General features: G+C 38.3%; 2 protein-coding genes across 5 annotated transcripts in view; one reads left to right on the top strand and one right to left on the bottom strand.

Annotated features, from left to right (window-relative positions):
* SAMD4A (sterile alpha motif domain containing 4A) overlaps nt 1–19,868 on the top strand; it is a 352,931-nt gene that overhangs the window by 268,468 nt on the left and 64,595 nt on the right. The gene's annotated exons all lie outside the window — the stretch shown is intronic.
* The window catches only part of GCH1 (GTP cyclohydrolase 1), a 48,164-nt gene that overhangs the window by 22,563 nt on the left and 5,733 nt on the right, over nt 1–19,868 (bottom strand). The window lies entirely within an intron of this gene.

Genomic DNA, 19,868 nt, shown 5'->3' with positions numbered 1-19,868 from the left:
GTTTCCTCTCGGAACGGCAGGCTGCTGAGTGAGTCACAGGGAAGATGTGCAAACGTCTACCCACACAGCCTGCCCTTTGGTGGCTCACTCCGCTGCTACCAGAATAGATGCTCACAGATACTGAGTCATCATTTAACCACAGTTATCATCTCCTGAGTCAGGCTACTCAGAGACACATTTGACTGTGTAGTAGAGAAGTCAGCAGTGTGGTAAACAAAAATGAACGTCTGGGATTTAGACATACAGGTAAACACGACACCCCTGTTAAAAGAGGCTGATAAAATCCAGAGAGAAAGCTGAGAGCTTTTCTTTAAGTAAATACTCCTTTTCCAAAAGCAGTTTTCTATTCTGAATACTCTGCCCTAACCTTCAGTTGTATTTCTGAAAGAAGTCCAAAAATAGATCCTTAGTGCTCCCCAAAGTATCCTGGAGTTCTATAAGAACATAACTTACTAAAATCTTTAGTCACACAAAGAATCTTCCTGAAAGCAAAAACAAACGAAAAATTATTTCTTAAAGAAAGAACAAAAAAGAATTGTCAAATACAGGAAGCATTCATTTGTTTTCTCTGACAAAGAATGAGAGCATCTCCACTCTATGCTCTGACAACAACCATAAGGCATGTATTAAATGCTGGCCCTCAAGTGAGGCTTATGTTAGCATCTGGCTCCATCACTAACTATTGTACCTTGGGCCAGGTACTCTGTGCCTCAGTCATTTCAGCGGTGAAAAGGGCATGAAAAAAGTGCTTACTTCACAGTGGTATCCTGAGGATTAAATGAGGTAATCCACCTGTGTTTAGAAATATGCAGGTAGAGTAAGTGGTAAATGAAATTATTACTATTACTATAATTAGGAGAGTTGCTAAACTGTGTCCCATGCACATGGATGTACATCAGAATTTAAAAAGCAGTAATCTGCTTCTAAGAGACAGACTACAGAAAAAGAAAAGTAGTAACTTTACCATGGAGAAACCTGGCAGACACTACTTCAACCAAGTGATTAAAGTTAACCTTACCAATAATAAGGCATATTGATATCATGTAACTTCTAATATAAGACTAGGAGAAGGGCACATCACTTCTGTGGTATTCTTCCCCCAAATCTGTAAGTGCAGTCTAATCACAAAACAAAGTGAGGGATATTCTACAAGATACCTAAACAAGTACTATTTTTTAAAGACATGGAATGACTGAGGAACTATTACAGAAGAGAAGAAACATGACAACTAAATACAGTGGGAAAACTAAAGTCCAAATAAAGCCTTGAGTTAACAGTACTGTACCAACATTAATCTCTTAAGTACTGATGATTGCACCATAACCAAGTGAGGAAGCTGCATAGAGAGTATACAGAAATCCTCTCTACTACCTTTGTCATTATTCTGCAAGTCTAAAATTATTTCAAAATTTAAAAAGTTTTAAAAATATGTAACAATGTCCATCAACTGGAATGTACAAGCAGTGGAGCACTTACTTAAGCAAGATGGAATAAATACTGATACTTATACTAACATGGTTCAGTCTCTGAAGAATTATACTAAGTGAAAGAAGTCACATGCATACACACAAAAAAACTACGTGAGATTCTAGGAAAATCATGCATAGTGATAGAAAGCAGACAGATGGTCTACCAGAGATCAGAGAGGTAGGAGAGAGAATTGGCTGCAAAAAGATATGAAGAAACTTTTTTGGATGATGGAAATAGTCGAGACCTTCGCTGTACTGGTGGCTACGCAAACTGTATGAATTTGTCAAAATTCAACATGTACAGTTGGTGAATTTTATTGAATTTAAGTTACACCTTAATAGAGATAACCTTAAAACATTTTAAATTGGTGTATTATACAACCTTTTGTGTCAAAGTCAAAAGGAGGAGATATCAATGTACATATACAATACCTTCAAAAGGAATCACTAGAAGAATAAGTCAAAAAGCACATAAAAATGATTACCCATAAAGGACTAAGAGAACAAGAAGGGATATGGATGGAAGTGAGACATCTTTGAATAAAATGTGTTATATAATTCGGACTTTGAAATCATGCAAATGTTTTACATATTCAAAACTCAACCAAAGAAAAAAGCGAGTGACCTCCATATGTCATGGAGTTTCGTGTGGTAATGGCACACTGATACATTGCCTATATCCCATTTCATTAAAATGGACCCAGACTATAAGCTTGACCCAGCCAAACCATTTTTCTTCAATAATGAAGTCTCCTTGCTATATTTATTTATGTTTTGCTCCAACATATCTGAAAGCTACCATCTGTGGCTAATAAGAACAAAACACTATCACAGATTGTTTTAATTTCCTGCCTGTTATCAGCAGCAAGGAGGTAACCCTGGAAACAAGGATTTATGGCGTTCTATTTCCTACTGTTGGTCATAACCAAAGGAAACCAAAGCCGCCTCCAAAAGTTAAAGACCTATCTATAACAATGCCACACACGAGAAATATAAAAGTATACCTTTCTTGTGTCATTAATGATTAAGCAGTGACAACAAATAACCCTGCTGAGAAGCCATCCCTCAAGTATTTTGTCCCTTCTGGAAAGTGCAGTAAGGCAGGCCTGCAATATGACCCGAAGTACCTATTTAAGCACCCTCTGAGGCAGGAGTTGACTCCTCCAATGGGCTTGTTAAAGACACAAATCACTGGACCCCATCCACACAGCCTCTGATTTAGAGGGCCTGGGTGAAAATGAGAATTTGCGTTTCTAACAAGATCCCAGAAGCCACTAATGCTCCTGGTCTGGGAACCACACTTTGAGAGCCTCTGTTCTGAGATATTCCATTCTGTGCTGCTACATAAAATCTTTATATGTTCAAAATGCTCCTACTCACACATCATAGGAACACAGACCTGTTTTTGCTCAGGTAAAAGGTTGGAGTGGGAGTGGTAAAAGGAAACTCCTAGGAGAGGTTCCCTACAAAAGGAAAATTGTATCTAATGAAGTTTCTTTTGCAAGAGTGATAATAGTAATTAGCACTATGCTGAATGTTTTGTGATCAGCACCAAAAATTAGAGATCTCTGAGGAAGTCAGAATTGCACAACTGAAGCATCTTCCTGGAGGACAGCATCAAAAGATAATGGAAGAAGACTTGGAACACTGAACATGTGTCTATCCTAAGGGACAGGAAAGAGAACTGGGGTCTGCCTACTGGTTTTAGAATTAAGAGAGAACAAGAGGCAGAGAGTGAGACCTAAAAAAGGCATTAAATCTTTTTGCTCTTGGCTGGAATTAAATCAGCTCAAGGGGTTAATTAAGATAAGCCCACCTGATTTAATGGAGAAAGATCTGAATCACCGTCCCAAATCTTCTAACATCAGAGCTGCCCTGACTAGCATACAATACTTACTTCACTGCACCTTCTGGTACCACTGCTACGTGTAGTAATTCCTCCCAACCTTGAGGCAAGTGTTATAGCTTAAGGCTTTGGGGTTTCCACACAGTACCCTCTATGCCATGCACACAGTCAGAGTTAAACAGAGATCTTCCATTTTATCCAATTAATATGTCAGTCTTCACTCTGTGATTTACTTTCTTAAAATAGAAGAGACTCCAAAGAAACTCACGTGGTAAAGGGAACATAAGAATTCTTATTGCAGCATTATCAGTAATACCAAATATTAGGAGTTTAAATGTGCATCAGAAGAACAATTACACCATTTAGATAGTCATGCAATAAAATAGGACCCAGCAGTGAAAGTGAGTGTGTCTGAGCTGCATTTATAATTTCCCAGAACAATATCCAATGAAAAAAGCAAGTATCAGAAGCAGAAGATACGTACAGTGATGAAATAAAAATTCATATTTTAAGGCCAGATAAGAAAAGTTTAAACATAAATTTTTCTCTGTCCATTTGGGCCTCCTCCCTTCTCTCAAGTGGGTATTGTGCCTCTGCATTACACATTAACCAGACCTTCCCAATGGCAGAAATCCTGCTCAGCTAAAGAGATCTTCTGATGCCAGCCTTGTAACTCCTCAGGAAGATAACATGCCTTTCTCAACCCTGTAAGGTGTCACGATGATGCACCACTCACCCTGTACAAGCAGATATCTTTGGTGAACATTATGTAAAATGCCAACATATCATTTCCCTTAAAGATAGTGACTGGTGCAGAACAGACTGGTCAGATGACCTGGGGAGATATTGGGCACCTAATGAAAGTTCTTAGCCTGAATACTTACAACCTTATGTTACATGGCTGTATTACTTGTATTCTGCCTATTTTACAGGATTTTGTTTCCTGAATTACCAAATGTGTGCCTGAGCCTCAGATAAAATTAATGATGATTAGGCAACTTGAAACAATTGGCCAAATATATCATCCTGTAAGAATAACTGCAATGGTATAAGTCTAGATTTGGGAAGAAGCAACAGGAGGGAACCATTTCCTGGACCATAACAGAGTAGTAATACAGTTCAGAAACTTGACTACTGTTAACAGGACCTAGTCCAGTAACAGCACATTGAGTGGCCTATCAATGAAGTCCTTGCTTAACCTGGTAATGAGCATTCCTAGCACCATGGGACAAATCAGTCATGAAATGCCTCCCAAAGCTTGGTCTAAATTAAGATTGAAAGGGATGGGATTGTAAAATAAGTAATGTTGCCTACCATCCAGTTCTGCAAGAATCAAGTGACTATCCACTGCAATCGCTGACTTACAGTACACCCTGAAAGGAATTCACGGGGGGAAGATCAGGATGAGGCCCTCTGTGGTCTAAGAAAACTGGCAGAACTGGCCCTCCGTTAGACATTTTCAGGAGAAAATTCTGTAAACCCAGTTTCTTACATCTTCCCATACTTAGAAAAGCACTAAAACCATTGACTGAGATATCCCTTCCTTGTGAATAGCAGTAACCTTCTACCAAGATGTGTGCCTGATTGCATATACCCTTTCGTTAAAAGCACATACATAATGGTCTCCCCTCTTACCTCTTTGGAACAGTTCTCAGAGTTATCTGAGAGACTATCTCTGGGGTTATACTTCTCAGGTTGGCTCAAATAAAAATGTCCATTTCTTTCTTAGATTGACTATTGATAAGTTTTTTCATCAATGACAATATGATCCATTTAAATGAAGTAGAAACATACTACCTGCTGTTTGTGGACATACACATAAAATGAATAAAAATCAGCATGAGAGTAAGAAATCAAATTCAAGACAGTGGTTAACTCTGTAGAAGGAGGGTAACAGGATCAGAAGAGGATAACTATGAGCTTTATCTGTATTTTTAAAACAATTGTAGAAAAATATTAAGGTTTGTTAAAATTGAATGAATTTTGGCTTAACTAGTTCTTTATACTTTTTCTTGTATATTTGAGACATTTCATTAATTAAAAAAAGATTTTTTAAATTGAGGTGTTCTTATACATGCTGGTGTTTTGTTTCTTCCTGGGAAAAAAAAAAAAGCAAGCAACTGAGGTTACCTTTGCACAGAAGGACTGGGGCTAGAGGAGGATTACACAGGAAAGACATAGCCTGCTTCATGCAGTACTGCAAACTCCTTCAGAAATCTCCCTAAATCACACAGTGCAATTAAACAAAATCTTCTGCCCTGAGTGTGACATTGAAACTTCTGGCATTCTATTTCCTGTTTGAAAAATTTGTCCCATAGTAAAGAGTAATGTTAAAGCAAATGAAAAGGGAAGAAAATCACTATCTCTGCTTTCACTTCCATTGTGGTAATACATCTCTTGTTAGTACTTCCAACACACAGATTTTTCCACTTAACAAAGACAGAGCCAACAACTGTAAAATGGCCAAAATAAGCATGAACTCAAACATTACACAGACTGACATAATGGCAGAAACTAAGATGACTATTTTATTTTTTTATTGAAGTGCAGTTGATTTACAATGTTAGTTTCAGGTGTAAAAGCGACTCAGTTATACATACACATACATATATTTTCAGATTCTTTTTCATTACAGCTTATTAAAAGAAACTGAGTATAGTTCCCTGTGCTACACAGTAGGTTCTTATTGTTTATTTTATATATAGTAAAAACTAAGATGACTTTAGACACCCATTCTACCATCTGCTGGAGTAGGCAGAGCTGCTGCACAGCTTTGATATGCTCCATGAACTTATTTCATAAACGCCAGTTTGTCAGCTGAAAAGATCCCATGCATTGCAAAGAAAGTAAAAGTTTGGTTATTTTGGAAATTTTCCTTCAGTCCTTGGCAGAGACAAATTCCCATGTTGCTTCTAAGCAATTAAAATACAGCTAAGCCAACATGCATGGACCTTGAGGGCATTATGCTAAGTGAAATAAGTCAGACAAAGACAAATTGCATGATCTCACTTATATGTAGCATCTAAAAAAGCTGAACTTGTAGAAGCAGAGAGGGACTGGGAGGGTAAGAGATGGGGAGAGGTGCTCAAAGAGTACAGACTTCCAGTTAGAAGATGAACTGCTTGTTTTTATTATAATTGCTTTTTAAATTATAATTAGCAATATTGTATTACATATTTGAACTCTGTCAAGAGAGTAGATCTTGAAAGTTTTCACCACGAGAAAGAAATGGTAATTATATGATGCGATAGAGGTATTAGCTAACACACGGCATTAATCACATAGCAAGATACAAGTGTTATCAAATCAACACATTGCACACCTTGAATTTATACAGTGTTGCATGTCAATTATATCTCAATAAAGCTGGAAAAAATACATAGCCAAGGCTACTGAAATAAATGTGCTGGCTGCCTTCCAAATAGTATTGATATGCATATTTCATTCAGCAAATACAGTGGCAGTGAGCTATTCCCATCCTCTCAACTTGTCATAAATATGACATCTGTTGGTGAGAGACGTTTCTTTTTTTAAATTTTTTTAACCATTTTTTAAGTTGAAGTATAGCTCATTCACAATGTTGTGCTAGTTTCAGGTGTACAGTAAAGCACACAGTAGTTTAAGAAGCAGAATGGTAAAATAGAAGGAATGAATTAGAAGAGTCCAGAGACTTGAGTTCTCTTTTGAGCTTTGTGCAGACTGTGACCTGGACTGCAGAGTCCTCACAGGTAAGAGAATGGTTTTGAAAAAGGAATTCAACATGACTCCCAGTTCCTGCCTTACACAGCTCTGGGGGTGTTGGAAATCAATGCCAAATACCACAGAACTACCCTCCCACCCCACTGGTCAGCTTTTGGGACATGCATACCAATGACTAGTAGCTTTCTGTACTGTGATACAGTAAAGTACTTCTTTTAAACTATTCAGATTTATTTATGGATAAAACTGAAGGCTGCCAATCATATACACTATTAACGCTCAAAAGTTATCGAAGCCAAAGAACTCTCAGTTTCAAGGCTAGTTACAAGGCTATTTAAGGAAAGAAACAGAGTGTATTCAAGGAGCCATTAAAAAAATACACACTTGTCAATTTTAGTTTCTTAATTGGATAATTTTGTATATCTTTCACAATCCAGCTGTTAAACTGAAAATGGAATTTACAAAACAGATGGTGGTAACAAGGTCTGGTTCACAGCAATTCTAAAGAAAGAACACACTAATCTGATAAACTATCCATTTGCTTCAAAAGCCTTTAATAGGCTCATCCCTTATCATCCTACTTTTTCTTGGCGCTGTGAGATTTCATACTGACAGATGTTATGGAACCATCTGTAATCTTACCCAACAAATAAGTACCAGCAGGGTGTGCAGGTCTCCATCATTTGTGACAAATGATTAAGGGACAAGGGATCATCTTTTAGAACAGTGGCTCCCAAATATGGCCAATCATAGGGAGCCTTGGAAAATAACAGCTTCCCAAGCCACCCTGACAAAGTCTAATTCACTGGGTGTCGAGGGGATCCCAGGATTATGTCTTTTAAAAACCCAAGTCATTCTGATAACCAGTCAAGCTGGGGGCATAGGCTTTTGAGGAATGAGAGAGGATGAGGGTTGAAAATGACCCACTACTGGCTCTAATTTGCTGTTCAGCAAGGCTGAACGGTAGGCAATATAATTCCTCACCATAAACCCTCAGTACAGTCACCAACTCAGAGGGTGACAGCTCCCGAGGAACACTGTGAGCTCTTCACATCAGCTGGGAAAGGAGGCTTGGAAACAGAGGCTGATGTTGGGGGTGGAGTGGGCCATAAGGGAGAGACAAGGGAAAGTAGCTGGGGCCAACTGCAGAGCAGAAAGGACCATGTGGTCCAGCGAAAAGTAGAGGAAAGAGGACCTCACACAAGAAAGCTGTATCCATATCCCAGAAAAATCAGCCATTTGAAAACCATTTGGGCCCTATAGCCAACACACTAGAAATCAGTTTCAAGGACAACACGATCGAGTTTTCATAGGAAATCTTGTACTGGTTTCCAAGCTGGACACAAATATGTCAAACTGGGACCTCAAGAACCTTAAGGTCTGAGGAAATAAGAAGGCTGTGTATAAAAATATTTGAAGAATGGCTATAGCTAGACTACAAAAGCAATGGGGGTTGGGGGGAGGCATAAAGGGAAAATTATGAGCTGGGAGAAGAAATACAGCTAAATTGAAGACAAAGATTTGAGCCAAACCCTAAGTATAGATAGGAGGAAAGGAGGAGAGGTTTTCCAGAGGAAGGGAGGTACCATGTGAGATGAAACACAGAGGTGGGAAACAAAGAAAGGAATAGTGCACTGCCTGAGTGGGTCATGCACTGGGCAGAAAGCAGATTCTCTTCTGTTTTAGAGCATTTTTCAAGTTAAAATTTTCATTTAGTTCATGGCTTCTTTCAAGCCACATTCTGCACTGGTCAAAAGTTTTCATTCCCATTTGACAGATGAGGAAACTGATACTCTATTTGGAAGCACAAGGTGCCTGCTGAAGAAGGACCAACTGTTAGTGTGAGAGCTGGATTCTGACCCATCCTGGGACTTCCAGATGAGAGGCTGATCACCAGCCACCAGAAGTCTGCACCTGTCAAGCCCAGGGGATGGAAACCCAAATCAAGACTTGCTGCAGCCATGGGGTGACTGGGCCTAAAGTCAATGACAGGAAAAGAAACAAAGACAGCAAACCTGATTTTTTTTTTTTTAAGAAAAGTAAAATTAGTTATAAACATGGAGGCTGGAGGAGAGGAAAGGATCCAGCTAACTCCAGCCCAGAAAAGCAGCTAGAAAGAGTGGCCTCATATGCATAGGCTACTGGAGCCCAAAGGTGGTGCACATCGGTCACAGAATACTGTTCTACCAACCATTTATTTGACTTATATGCAGGAAAATTCAGTAATTTATTGCTATTTTGACCTTTACTTTTTAAAATCAAACTGGAACAGTTTCAGGGGAAAGGAGAATCCCATTAAATCTTCAAACTAATAAAAAGCCTTTTTAAAAAAAAAAAGAAAAGGAACTTCTGTATAGAAGTTTATTCTAGGAAGCCAGTAAAGAATTGCTTTCAAACCGACTAGAGTCTTAAAATCTTCAAGATCCAAATACTGACAGATAAACAACAAGGACCTACTGTATAGCACAGGACACTATATTCAATACCTTGTAATGGCCTATAAGAAAAAGAATACGAAAAGGAAAAAATATATATGTATAACTGCATCACTATGCTGTATACCAGAAATTAACACATTAGAAATCAACTATACTTCAATTAAAAACAAACAAAAAGATCCAAATATTGTGTGTCTCCTGGTTGTGGTATTACATGAAGAAAACAACATTCCTGCTAAAAATGTTTCCCCTGAATTTAATCAAGGCTTTAGACCTACTTCCAGTTTCCAGGAATATGAGGGACTGAGAAACAAGTTAAATCATAAGAAGGTAACAATCACAAAAATCTCAAAGGACAGGACAGCTGACAATCTGATAAAGGGGCGGGGGTGGTAAGAGGAACTCAGTAGATTAAAACAACAATAAAAGGCAAATGTATGGATATTGAGTGGGTCCTAGTTTGAACAAATCATGAGTAAAAGACATTTGGGACAACTGGGGAAAGTTAAATGTAGACTAGGTATTTAATGATATGAAGGGATTAATAGTTAATTTACTAAGGATAGTATAAATGGTCAAGAAGAAAAAACACTTTCTAGGGTGACATTTCACCTCTAAATACCCGTCTCTGATTTGCTCTCAGTAAAATAATAGACCATGACAGTATGGCAAAATGCTAATTTTAAATCTGGGTAGTAAGTATACAGCTGTCCCTTATACAATGTTGTCTACTTTAGTGTTTGAAAATTTCACATAATAAAAAGTAAAACTGAAATAAAATGTCATGATCCTAACAGAATATCAGTTTTCTTGGTATTAACTGTTCTACCAATTCCTCTTCTAATTGATATGAAGCTTAATTAATAGACTAAAACCTCAAGTGCTAATATGACTAGCAACTGCTTATTCTTCTTGGAGAAGTATCTACAATATTCCTGAGGGGAAAGCTTTAAATAAAGGCTTTGTCCAATCAAAGGGGCTACAGGTTAGAGGACCACTGACCCTAAAGAACATACCGATGAAAAACCTTTTCAAAAATCTTCGTCACAAGAAAAATAAGAGACCTGTTACCATAGAAACTATCTGTGTAGCTTGAATATTTCAAAGGAAAACAGCACCTCTAGCAATAAAAGAAACCTGAGGTCCTTGCTAGGACCGCATCTGTCAGCTGTTGAAATCACTAGTGAGCAATGAGACAACACTGACAAGGGTGCCCAGACCACAGAGACCTTGGTGTGACAATTCAACTCTAGTCCAACTGCCTCTCCCTGCAGACCAGATCCACAATAGTCTTGAAAATGACTTGTGTAGGGTCATAAACGAGTTAGTGTGGATGCTGTGACTAGTCCAGCCTAGTTGTTCTTCCCATTATACTAGGATAAATCTTTGTTAACACACTAAGATAGTTTAAGAAACACCAAATAGACCCTTAGAATTATATCAGCGATCATTTCTAACACACTAAATATGCAGCAGAAAGACTTGTCTCCCTCTTATAAACTACTTCACTTGTAAAGGGCCACCCTCAAAAAGGCTCAATTTATTGTGGTGGAAAGGGGATAGAAAGAAAGAGATGGATATTAAAACAAAAGGAAAAACAGCAGGAGATAAGCTTGGCCTCCACTGAGGCAAATCCTGAAGGCACTAACAGCTGGAGGCTGTCAGCTACCTGCACCTTACCCTTATGGCGGAAAGGCAAGTTGTTTCTGATGGGCCATTAGAGTGGCACACCTGCATGGTTGCCTGTACCTTAAAAGCAGCACTTACATCTTGAAGAGGGTGGTCAGTTAGAGAGGTATGATCTACTGCAGCTCTACCTTTAAAGCAGTCTGGAGTTCAGCAGGGTCCTCACTGAGTTGACAGCCTCTCGGTTGAACTCCAGCACCCAACACTTCCATTACTGCTCATGAACATCTTACCATGAGTGTATAAACTATACAATCAGTGGAATTGTATTTTAAGCTATTTAGTGAAAAATTCCGTCTTTGAGATGTTTGTCAATGGCCTCTGTTGAACTGGGCTCTGATGCCTACTGAGAATAAAAACTAATACATGTATATAAATCATGCCTCACAACAATAGCCATGAACTTCATTGAAACAGCATCTAGACCAACCAGATCTTTAAAAAATTCAATGTAGAACTCAGCAACCATCAGTTTCCTCACTTAAACCTGGGGGCTTGTTAACAGAACTCTAGATAGGCAATAGCTGTTGACTGGCAGAGGAGGAGGGGTTAGAGGGGGGCAGGGGGTGGTGGTTCTCATGGTTAGCAACCAAAACAAAACAAAACAAAAAGAAGAAAAATTAGAGGAAGGAAGAGAGCAGATAATAAGGGTTAAATACTGCAGAACAAGCCTCGTGTAGGACTTCTGCCTCAGTTTCCAGGTCCAGTGTAGGAATGAGAGTGGTTTTTCAAAACAGTCTATGAATGAAACTATGCACAAAACTAAAATTCCACATTGCCCTTTGTGAGGAGATGGTGATGGAAGAGAAGGAAAAAATACAGGCAAGAGGCTGAACACAACAAAACGTCACAGCTATGGTGAAGAAAGTGTTTTCAGAAGGGAGAGATCTATTCGATGTCAGTAAAATCATGTTGGCACTAATGGATTGGAGCAGGACAAGCTAGGAGACAAGGCAGCCAGTAAGTTACTGTACTTGGGTGAGAGATGACTAAGAGTTAGAGCAAGAGTGTTAAGGCAGTCTACAGATACTAAGGAAATACAAGAGTCAGGACTCAAAGCACAAGTAACCAAGGGGATTAAATGAGAAGGAAGAATTCCAAGATGAAATGAATGACCATATTATAAAGGACCAGCTAGCAACTTGTGTTCAGGTAAAGTTTATTAGAAGGGCTGGCTGGCCAGAATGGACTTTGAAAATAACAGAGAAAGGCGCCAGCCCTAATGCCTTCCCATGCTGATCATTAAAAAGTTTCAAATAAACTTAATTGCTTTGAAAACCTTATTTAATTTTAATTCTATGGTACAGACTGTTGGGCCAACTGACATCATTTTAAGTCCAACAACCCCCATTCCTGGGCTCTTAGATGTCTGACATTCTTTACTGGTCATGTTTCCCCTTACAAACTAATAGCCCCAGGTAATGCCTACCTTGCCAGAGTCAAACCCCACTGCCCTTCACGGACCCTAAACCTCTTACCTCACCTACAACCAGCCAGAGATTGTGCACAAGCCAATAAGGCATCTTGTCACACGACCTTATAAAACACCCCAACAACCAGCCCTCAGTGCTCATGCAGGCATCCCTCACCTGTGTGGCCTGCTGTTGTCTGTGACGGTGTACCCTAAGAAACTCCTATTCCCATATGTTACCTCTGGTATACTCCTTTACCAACCCACACATCACCATGTCACCAACCAGCTGCCCCATTGTGCCCACAACACAGACAACTATGAATATTAGTGTATTCTTTTTATTCCAGAACACCTAAGACCATAATCTTCTCTAAACTAGCAGAAGAACCCACCTTCCTTCTGACCACACAGAACCCCATTTGCTCGTCTCTGCAGAAACTTGGTGTCCGGTCCCTGCTAGCGTAGACCACAGTCTTCTTGAAGCCCAAGCCCGAGCCCGAGCCCGAGCCCGAGCCCAGCAATTTTTGCTTTCCCTTTTAATAGTTAGCACAGCATCATTTACAGACTTGGTGTTTGATAAATAAATATACACACACTATGTGTATATATTAATATATATTCAATTCTAAGGATTTCTTGAGTAAATAAAAGTACAATACTTACAAATTTAAGAAGATACAACATTCTACAGGAAGAGTTACTGGCTCAAACAAGGACCTAACAGTTAAACTTTAAAATAATGTTAACATGGACGTTATGCTAAGTAAAATAAGCCAGACACAAAGAACAAAATGGTATGATTCCACTCATATGAAGTCCCTAGAATACTCAAAAACATACAGAAAGTAGAACAGTGGTTCTACTGGTTCTAGTGGTTCCAGGGCCAGGAGGAAAGGGGACCAGGGAGCTGTTGGTTAATGAGTACGGTTTCAGTTTGGGATCATGAAAATGTTCTGGAGATAGACTGTGGTGATGGCTGCATACCAGTGTGAATATACTTAATGCCACTGAACTATACACTTAAAATTGGTTAAAATGGTAAATTTTATGTTGTGTATGTTTTACCAAATAAAAAATATGCAACACTCAACTGTGCATACTTCAACACAACTTGGATATGTTAGTACAGATGGAACATATTTTGCCTAATTGTTCAAAAAGATAAAACAAATTTGTATCTCTGAAATTTACATACCATTGTAGTTATAGAGAAAATTACTTTAAATGAAAGATTAAGAATTTGTAATTGCATTTAACAAAGTATAAGCCCTGTTCTTTAAAACAGAACTGGAAAAAAAACAAACAGAACTGCAAAGTGTCTCAAGAATAAAACCATTAAAACAGACTCACATTTATAAAGTATAAATGACCACAAAATATATACAATTTTGGTTTTCAAATAGCTCCCTCAAAAGATTAAGTGGGGGAAAGTTTATTAGTTATTAATTCACATTAGAATTGTATGTAATTTAGCTGGGGTTTTTTTTCCCACAATTTTTCACAAATTTCCCTGATCAAAAACTTCATGAAGTATCTTGAAGTCAGGATATTAAGAAATGCCTCAAAACTAAAACTACTTGGCTTTCTCTTTGCTAGAACCCAGGAAGAAAAGCAGAATTCCTAGGGATTACAATTCTCACATATTAAATGGATCTTCACATGAAAATGAAACACAGGCACTGAAAACCTGCAGGGGCTTGATGTCACCCAGAACATGAGCGCTGTAGTCACGCACACCTGGGTTCTGCTCTGTGACCTCTGGCAAGGGACTTGACCAGAGCCTCCTCTGTTTCCACCTCTTTACAAGGAGTATGACCTCCAGGTTGACAGGAGGATCATTTGAGATCACTCGGACACAACCTGGCCTGCCTCCCAGAGTCTGGGTGCCCACAGTCTTCTCTTCAACATCTGTGGATTTCATTCACCAGCATCTAGAATGTTGCTCCCTTGATACACACCAAGGGGAAACTCACTTGATTCTACAGTCAAGAAAAAACACCTCAAAAAATTTCTCATTTCCTGTAATTTTGTCAAATTACTCTCTAAGGTCCTACAATCTGGCTTCTGACCACATTAAGCTATTGAAACTACTAACATCACCCTCAGATAAAATCTCAGTATCAATACTAACACAGATAAATTGTGTACAGTACTTCATATACCCAGGCATTTCTCTTAGCACTTTATGTGTACTAACTCATTCAATCCTCACAATAACCCTATAAGATAGATAAGTACTATTCACTGCCCCATCTTACAGATGAGGCAATTCAGGCACAACTGGTAAGTAACGGGATTTGAAGCCAGGCAATCAGGCTCAAGTCTACTGTCTAATGACCTCTTCCTTTTGTTCCCTGTTATTTTTAAAAGCATTTTCTGCCACTTACACTTCTCACACCTCCCCTGAGGGCTGTCTCTGTTCTTCTCTCACTCTTCCTACTGTCTGAATGCTGACACCTCTCCTCCTCTCACTCCTTTGAGGACTGCAGGCACTCTCCTGGCTTTTCAACTCTCAGCCTTGCACTGATCATTCAGAAATTTAAATTTCTTGCCTTAAACCATCATGCCATCTCTTGGTCTGTTTAAGTCACTTCCTTTTCCTTTGCACTAATGCAAATTCTAACCATCGTCATCTCAAAATCTGTTCCAGTTCTTAGTGCATAACAAAACACCCGAGAATTTATTACAACTATTTTATTACATCCTGGGATTCTGTGGGTCAGGAATTCAGATGAGGCACAGAGGAGATGAGCGGCCTCTAGTCCACAATGTCTGGGGCCTGAGTGGGGACGACCAGTTGGCTGGGGACTGGAATCACCTGGAAGAGTCTTTATTCATATGTCCAGTCAGAATACCTAGATGTGGCCTCTCCATGTGGCAGGGCTTCCTCACAGCATGGTGGCCTCAGAGTAACTGGACATTTTACATAGTGGCTCAGGGCTCCAAAACGTCCCACATTCTTAAAACACTTCCCAATTAATCCAATCTCGCAGTTCTTCCTCATCAGAAAAGAAGGAATATATTAAGCACAAGGTGCTTTTTGCAGACCTTAATTACTGTAAGAGCCCAGGCAAAGCAGGTATTACCACCCTTTACAAAAAGAGAAAGATGAAAATTAAGTTTAGAGACATGCCGGTACTTATACAGAGTTAAAGGACAAGGTCACATTCAAACTTGGGCTCTTTCTATCTGCAATAAGGATCACAGTGAAGATCAAACTTGCAAATATATACATCTAACTATTTTCCTCTAATTCCAGGGTAAGGGTTTTCAGTAATCTGATTTCTCATTAGCTAGCCATTAAAAAGAGTTGTATTTCTTTTACTCCTAGATTTGAAACAACTTTGTCACAGTGTTTTTTAATTTATCGATTTGAAAATACATGCATATACTTCAAAAGCTAAAAATATAATGAAAAGTCTTGCTTCTACTCATTGGCCATCTGCCCATTTCACATCCCTGACTAGCCTGTGTATCCTCCAATTCTTAATAACAATATAAACATTTTATTGTCCCTCCCCCAACCGTTTTCCTATAAAAAGTAACTGTATCATTTAGGCATTCTAAGGGAGGAGATGAAACATTTAGCATGCTTTCTTCAAAGGCTGCAGTGACTAACCTTGAGCATACATCATTTCATGTATGCAATTCCCAGAGGCTGGATTTTCAAGTAAGATATTTATGCATTTGTATTTGATAGATGTTGCCAAATTATCCTCCATAAGGATAGTTCCACTTTCACCAGTAATATTTGTTTCCCTATAACTTCAAAAATGTAATGCAGTATCAAATTTCTGGACTTTTGCCAATCAAATAAGGGAAAAATATATCTTGGAGTGGTCTGTATACATTTCTCTTATTGAAGGTGAAGTCAAGCATCTTTCCGTGCTTTTAAGAGTCATTTGTATTTCCTTTCCCGTGAATTGTCTGTTCACGTCTTGCCAGTTTTTCAACTGTGTTTTGGGCCTTTTTCTCAAATTAATTTCTAGCATCTTTTTATACTAGTATTATTAACCTGTTGTCTACAATATGAGTTGTAAATATTTCTTCCCAGTTTGTCATTTGATTTCATTTCTGTTGATATTTGACATGTGAAAATTCTTAGTTTTTATATAAAGTAGTAAGTATTTTATTTTATGGTTTCTAGACTGAGTCATAAGTAGGTAGCTCTCCACTGCAGAATTAAAGAAATATGTTAGAGATGGGGAAGGGTATAGCTCAAGTGGTAGAGTGCATGCTTAGCATGCCTGAGGTCCTGGGTTCAATCCCCAGTACCTCCTCTAAAAAATAAACCTAATTACCTCCCCTCACCAAGATGAAATAAAATAAAATGATACAATGGTAAATAAATAAAACATTTTTTAAAGATTTTTTTTTAAAAGAAATATGTTAGAGAAATTAACAACCTTATATACTTTAAACTTTATTTAAAATACTTTTAAACTTACTGGATAGCTGCAAAGATGGCCTAAAGAGATCCCATATATCTTCTTTATAGAACTCCAGTTAATAAATTCAGAAGGAATTAAAGAACCAAACATCCTTATTTTCAGCTTCTAAAAAATAACAGATCTAGGCAATCACCGTAGACTACTAAAACCAGTAGATGAAAGGCTAGTGGGGAACTTTTTTTGTTTGAACACCTTTATTGTGGTATGGTTCCTGTACAGTAAACTACACATATTTCAAAAGTTGGTGAATTTTTATAGATATATAGATGTATACACCAATGAAACCACTACCACAATCAAGACAGCTAACATTTCCATCACTCCTGGTGGGGAATTTTGTAATGGACAAACTGGGCCAGTAACACCTAAAGCTGATCAATTTTAACATCACAAAAAGACAGACAACCAGGTATTTAGTGGCTTCCTAATGGAAGCACATGCCACCACCTACCTATGAAGTATTCTTGACTAAATTTAAGAGTTAATTGGTTGAGGGGGAGGCAGGGAGGCAAGCCTCTAAATCCAACTACTAGCATATAAGCAATACAGGAACTAAAGGAACATGTTAAACTGGATTGTGAGAAAATAAGCAAAATCCAGAACGTGGGAAATTCTATAGGACAAATGACCCTGTTTCTTCAACAAATTGTTAGGAGATAGAAAGGAATACCAAACTGTAACAAATTAAAAGAAACTTGAAGGCATTTATCAAATATAATGTGTCAATCTTGTTTGAATCCTCATTCAAACAAAGCAATTTGTAAAGAGACACCTGTGGGAGTATCAAAGAAATGTAAACACTTACTAGATATTCGATAGTAAGGAATTACTGTTAAAGTGTGATAATATTTTTAAATCCTTACATTTTAGAGATATAGTTAAATATTTATCAATGAAATAACATATCTGGGATTTGCTTTAAAATAACTTAGTTGGGGAAGGTGTGTGAGGCAGGAGGAACAAAGCAAACAGACATATGTTTATGTAAATGGTTGGGTGATGGGCACATTATAGTTTATATTCTAATTCTGTGTACATTTGAACATTTCTACAATAGTTTCATTGCAATCCTGACAGATTTTCTAGAGATTCTTCCCCACGAGAATTTTGATGTGCCAGGGAAACGGGCCAGTTGCTTCAATTGATATCGAAATATGTTGACTGGCTATAAGGAGCCATCTCACCAAAAAGGTGAGTTTCTACAGATACAAGACTCCGTGAAAGATACAAAGATGTCTAAAAAATGACATCTGGTCTAGAAGTGTTCAGGGGATCCAGTGGAAATAACTTCTGTGGGTTTTTCATAAAGCTAAGTCCCATGCAGGTTTCTTTAGTGTATTAAAAAGCTAGCATTTATTGAACACCTGTGCACAGAGCACTGTGGTAGGAGAAAGACAAGCATAAAGGAGTCCTTGTCTCTAAGAAATTAATTCAGACATTCATCAAGTTATCTACATGAGCTGGGCAATTTGCTAGGGTTTCAAATGTGAGTACAGACAGTGACTGAAGCTGTAATAGAACAAAATTCTAGTGAGTAAATGCCTTCTCGGTTTATACAATCTTTGGTTAACTCAAAACAAATTACCCCTCAATCTAATTGCGATAAACTCAGTGGAAAATGTATAACCATAGGGAACATATTCATTATATAACCTGGAATTAAGAATTATTCATATAATCCAGGATTCATAATTTAGGAGTCATCAAAAATTAGATAGTTGCCCTCTTCTGGCAAACTTTATTACTGCAGTCTGACTCAACCAAATACTGGACTCAAATTAGAGAAGCATACTGCACATGAGTCAGTGAGGGAATGCCCAACATGGCAGTTTCCAGAGCTGGCCAAAGAAAACAGCAGAGAAAATACAAAAAGGGAGGGAGAGGGGAGGTGATTCAAATAAATCAGTAAAATATTATGACTAAGACTAAATAGACTGTGAGAGATTATGATGATTCTCACTCTCCATCATTCTCCCAATGCTGCTACTTTTCAGATATGATCTTGTGCAAGTTCTCTCTGTGCCTCAGTTTCTTTATCCCTAATAATTTGACTGATATTACCTATCCCATAGGGCTATTGTGAGGATCAATGAGGCGATACATATAAAGCACTCACAACTGTGTTCAGCACATAGTACATTACCAGCAGTGTTTGTTGTTACTCAGATGTCAGCTCAAGCTTCCACGCTTCCCATCTCCTAGCATAGATCAAGTTCCTTCACTAAATGCTCTCATTGAGCTGTGTCCTTTTAATCACTACATTTCTCAGTCTATCATGTGATTCTGATGAGTATCTGTCCAATAGACTATAAGTTCCATAAGGGAATGAAGGAACTATATCTGGTTTTGCTCATCCTGTGTTACTAGCATTCAGTGCAGAGGCTGGCATTCAATGAATAAATTAAATGAAACCGTAAAGTTCCCAGTCAGTCTTAGGAATAATAGCATTTAGCACTGGTATAGGTTGAACTATATTGAAGATAAGCTGAAGTCCTAAACCCCAGCTCCTGAGAATGTGACCTTACTTGGAAATAACTGCAAATGTAACTAACTAAATTAAGATAAGGCATGTTGGAGTATAATGGACTCTATTCTATGTGACTGGTGTCCTTAAAAGAGGGAAACTTAAGGGAAGTGGGGGGCGGGAGATGGTAATTTGAACACCAACAGAGGCAGGAATGGGAGTAATTCAGTTCCAAACTAAGGAACACCAAGGATTGACAACCACCACCAGAAGCTGGGAAGGGACAAGGAAGAACTCCCCTTTGCAATTTTCAGAGGGAGTATGGTTCCACCAACACATTGATTTCAGACTTGTAGCATGTGAAACAATAGGTTTCTCTGTTTAATAAACAGTCCAGTTTG

This window comes from Camelus bactrianus, chromosome 6 (genome assembly GCF_048773025.1).
Source record: "Camelus bactrianus isolate YW-2024 breed Bactrian camel chromosome 6, ASM4877302v1, whole genome shotgun sequence".
NCBI classification, from domain to species: Eukaryota; Metazoa; Chordata; class Mammalia; order Artiodactyla; family Camelidae; genus Camelus; species Camelus bactrianus.
This window is presented reverse-complemented; position numbering and strand designations above follow the sequence as displayed.